Source organism: Chiloscyllium plagiosum, unplaced genomic scaffold (genome assembly GCF_037043375.1).
Source record: "Chiloscyllium plagiosum isolate Xiang-an unplaced genomic scaffold, Cpla_swu_hap1 HiC_scaffold_46, whole genome shotgun sequence".
NCBI classification, from domain to species: Eukaryota; Metazoa; Chordata; class Chondrichthyes; order Orectolobiformes; family Hemiscylliidae; genus Chiloscyllium; species Chiloscyllium plagiosum.
The window spans coordinates 4,814,071-4,819,148 of record NW_028270184.1 but is presented as its reverse complement, the minus strand read 5'-3'; positions in this window follow the sequence as shown (position 1 = coordinate 4,819,148).

The following is a 5,078-nucleotide window of genomic DNA, read 5'->3' as shown; positions in this document are numbered from 1 at the left end:
ACTGGTGCAGGAAGCAAGGATTTAAATTCTTGGATCACTGGGGTATGCTTTGTGGTAAGCATAAATTCTACAAGAGAGACGGCTTGCACCTTAATAGGTTAGGGACCAGCATTCTGGCAGGCAGTTTGCTACTGCAACACCGCTACGTTTAAACTAAGTAGCGGAGGGGAGGGAGGGGACAAACTGGATGTTTAAGAAGGAAATTGAAGGGAAAGTTAGAACAAGGGAAGTCAAGAAAGACAACTGTATCAATGAGGCAGAAAACACAAAAAGGGATCATACTGTAAGGTTGAGTGAAATGGGGTTGATGGGAAGGGTGAGGGCAGTAACAAATTAAAAATACTATAGATGAATGCACGAAGCATTAGACATAAGATAGATGAGCTTGAGGCTCTTTTGGAAATTGGCAGATACGATATTGTGGGGATAACTGAGACGTGGCTTCAAGTGGACAGGGCCTGGGAAATGAATATTCAAGGCTACACGTGCTATCGTAAGGACAGACTGACAGGCAGAGGGGGTGGGGTGGCCATGTTGGTAAGGGATGATATTCAGTCCCTTGCACAGGGGGGACCTAGAGTCAGGGGATGTAGAGTCAGTGCGGATAGAGCTGCGAAATACTAAGGGTAAAAAGAACCTCTTGGGAGTTATCTACAGGCCCCCAAGCAGTAGTCTGGATGTCGGATGTAAGTTGAATCAGGAGCTGAAATTGGCCTGTCGCAAAGATGTTACTACAGTTGTTATGGGGGATTTTAACATGCAGGTAGACTGGGAGAATCAGGATGGTATTGGACCTCAAGAAAGAGACTTTGTGGAGTGCCTCCGAGATGGATTCTTAGAGCAGCTGGTGCTGGAGCCGACCAGGGAGAAGGCAATTCTGGATCTGGTATTGTGTAACGAACCAGAATTGGTCAGAGACCTCGAAGTGAAGGAGCCATTGGGAAGTAATGACCATAATACAGTAAGCTTCAACCTGCAATTTGAGAGGGAGAGGGTACAGTCGGAAGTGACAATATTTCAGTTGAATAAAGGGAACTATGGAGCTATGAGGGAGGAGCTGGCCAAAGTTCAATGGTGCAATACCTTAGCAGGGATGACAATGGAGGAACAATGGCAGATGTTTCTGTGTATAATGCAGAAGTTGCAGGATCAGTTCATTCCTAAAAGGAAGAAATATCCCAGGAGGAGGCATGGGTGGCCGTGGCTGACGAGGGAAGTTAAGAAACATACAATGTTAAAAGAGAAAAAGTATAACATAGCAAAGATAAGTGGGAAAATGGAGGACTGGGAAGCTTTTAAACAACAACAGAGGATTACTAAGAAGGAAATACGCAGAGAAAAAAATGAGGTACGAAGGTAAACTGGCCAATAATATAAAGGAGGATAGTAAAAGCTTTTTTAGGTATGTGAAAGGCAAAAAAATGGTTAAGACTAAAATTGGGCCCTTGAAGACAGAAACAGGGGAATATATTACGGGGAACAAAGGAATGGCAGAAGAATTAAATGGGTACTTCAGATCTGTGTTCACTGGGGAAGACACAAGCAATCTCCCTGAGGTAACAGTGACTGAAGGATCTGAACTTAAGGGAATTTATATTTGCCAGGAATTGGTGTTAGAGAGACTGTTAGGTCTGAAGGCTGATAAGTCCCCGGGGCCTGATGGTCTACATCCCAGGGTACTGAAGGAGGTGGCTCGGGAAATCGTGGATGCGTTGGTGATTATTTTCCAGATTTCGATGGATTTGGGATCAGTTCCTGCGGATTGGAGGGTGGCTAATGTTGTACCACTTTTTAAGAAAGGTGGGAGAGAGAAAGCAGGAAATTATAGACCAGTTAGTCTGACCTCAGTGGTGGGAAAGATGCTGGAGTCTATTATAAAGGATGAAATTACGACACATCTGGATAGTAGTAACAGGATAGGTCAGAGTCAACATGGATTTATGAAGGTGAAGTCATGCTTGACTAATCTTCTGGAATTTTTTGAGGATGTAACTCTGAAGATGGACGAGGGAGATCCAGTAGATGTAGTGTGGCTGGACTTTCAGAAAGCTTTTGATAAAGTCGCACATAGGAGGTTAGTGAGCAAAATTAGGGCGCATGATATTGGGGGCAAAGTACTAACTTGGATTGAAAGTTGGTTGGCTGACAGGAAACAAAGAGTAGTGATAAACGGCTCCATTTCAGAATGGCAGGCAGTGACCAGTGAGGTACCACAGGGATCCGTGCTGGGACTGCAGCTTTTTACAATTTATATTAATGATATAGAAAATGGTATTAGTAATAACATTAGCAAATTTGCTGATGATACTAAGCTGGATGGCAGGGTAAAATGTGATGAGGATGTTAGGAGATCACAGGGTGACCTGGACAAGTTAGGTGAGTGGGCAGATGCATGGCAGATGCAGTTTAATGTGGATAAATGTATGGTTATCCACTTTGGTGGCAAGAACAGGAAGGCAGATTACTACCTAAATGGAATCAATTTAGGTAAAGGGGCAGTACAGAGAGATCTGGGTGTTCTTGTACACCAGTCAATGAAGGTGAGCATGCAGGTACAGCAGGTAGTGAAGAAGGCTAATAGCATGCTGGCCTTCATAACAAGAGGAATTGAGTATAGAAGCAAAGAGGTGCTTCTGCAGTTGTACAGGGCCCTTGTGAGACCACACCTGGAGTACTGTGTGCAGTTCTGGTCTCCAAATTTGAGGAAAGACATTCTGGCTATTGAGGGAGTGCAGCGTAGGTTCACGAGGTCAATTCCTGGAATGGCGGGACTACCTTATGCTGAAAGACTGGAGCGACTGGGCTTGTATACCCTTGAGTTTAGAAGACTGAGAGGGGATCTGATTGAGACATATAAGATTATTAAAGGATTGGACACTCTGGAGGCAGGAAACATGTTTCCGCTGATGGGTGAGTGCCGAACCAGAGGACACAGCTTAAAAATACGGGGTAGACCATTTAGGACAGAGATGAGGAGAAACTTCTTCACCCAGAGTGGTGGCTGTGTGGAATGCTTTGCCCCAGAGGGCAGTGGAGGCCCAGTCTCTGGATTCATTTAAGAAAGAGTTGGATAGAGCTCTCAAGGATAGTGGAATCAAGGGTTATGGAGATAAGGCAGGAAGAGGATACTGATTAGGAATGATCAGCCATGATTATATTGAATGGTGGTGCAGGCTCGAAGGGCAGAATGGCCTACTCCTGCACCTATTGTCTATGAGACTCAAAGGGTCCATTTCCGTGTCTCTCCCTACCCCCGGGTCTCCTCCCTGCCGTCTCTCCCCCTCCTTCCACGTCTCTCCCCCTCCCTCCGTCACATCCCCTCCTCCCCGTCTCACCTCCTCCTACCCGTCTCTCCCCCTCCCCCCGTCTCTCCCCCTCCTCCCCGTCTCTCCCCCTCCTCCTCCGTCTCACCCCCTACTCCGTCTCTCCTTCTCCCCATGTCTCCCTCTCTCCCCCTCCCCCGTCTCTCTCCCCCCGTTTCTCCCCCTTCCCCCTCCTCCCCGTCTCTCTCCCTCCTGTCACTCCTCGCCCTCTCCCTCCCCCGTCTCTCCCCTCCCCGTCTCTCCCCTCCCCATCTCTCCCCCTCCCTGTCTCTCTCCCCCCTTCCCCCTCCTCCCCGTCTCCCCCCTTCCCCTCCCTCGTCCCTCCCTCCTCCTCCCCTCCCCGTCTCTCTCCCCCCTCCCCCCATCTCTCTCCCCTACCCGCCATCTCTCTCCCCCTCCCCCCATCTCTCTCCCCCTCACTCTTCTCTCCCCCATCCCCCTCCCTCCCCTGTCTATCATCCCTCCTCTGTCTATCCCCCGTCCTCCCCTCCCCATCTCCCCCTCCCCGTCTCGCCCCCTCCCCCTCTCCATCTCGCCCACCTCCCCCTCCCCATCTCGCCCACGACCCCTTCCCCTTCGTCTCTCCCCCTCTCCCTCTCTCCCCTTCAACCTGCCGCTCTCCCCCCTCACCCCATCGTCTCTCACCCTACCCCGTCTCTCTCCCCCTCCCCCGTCTCTCTCCCCCTCCCTCCCTCTCCTCCCCCCTCCATCCCTCCCCCACTCCGCCCTCCCCTCTAACCCCCCTCTCCCTTCCTCCCTCTCCCCTTCCCCTGACCCTCCTCACCCCTCACCTCCCCTGACCCTCCCCCACCACCCACCCCGCACCCCTCTCCCCCTCCCCTCACCACTGCCTTCAGCCCTCTCCCCCCCTCTCCTCACCTCCTCCCTCCCCTCACCCCCCCTCCTTTCCCCTTCCCTGCCTCCCTCTCCTCCCCTCACCCCCCTCCCTCCTCCCCCTCACCACTCCACACTCCCCCTCACCTTCCCTCCCGTCACCCCCTCCCCTTCCCGACCCCCCTTCTCCTCCCCTCCCCTCACCCCCTCCTTCCCTTCCCCTCACCACTCACCCCATCCTTCCCCTCCCCTCACCACTCTTCTCTCCCCACCCACCTTCCCTCCCATCATCCCCTCCCTTCCCCACACCGCCTTCTCCTCCCCTCCCCTCACCCTCCCCTCCCACCTCCCCTTCCCCCTCCTTCCTTCCCCCCTTCACACCCCCCTCCCCCTCCCCTCCCTACCCCCCTCCGCTTCCCCCCTTCCCCCCCTCCCCTTCCCCCCTCCACACCTCCCCTTCCCTCCCTCCCCTCCCCCCTTCCCACCCCTCCCCCTCCCTCCACTTCCCCTCCTCCCACCCCCCTACCCCCTCCCTCCCCCACTCCCTTCCCCTACCCTCCCCCACTCCCCTCTACCCCCACTCCCCTCCATCTCCACACCCCTCACCTCCACTCCCCCTCCCCCCTCACTCCCCTCCCCCACACTCCCCACTCCCCTCCCCCCCTCACTCCCCTCCCCCACACTCCCTTCCCCCACACTCCCCTCTCCCACACTCCCCCCTTCCCCCCCTCACTCCCCTCCCACCCTCCCCTCCCCCCCACTCCACTCCCTCCCCCCTCACACCCCTCCCCCCTCACTCCCCTCCCACCCTCCCCTCCACTCCCTCCCCCCTCACACCCCTCCCCCACACTCCCCCTCCCTCCCCCCTCACCACCCCTCCCCACACTCCCCTCCCCCCCCTCACACCCCTCCCCCACACTC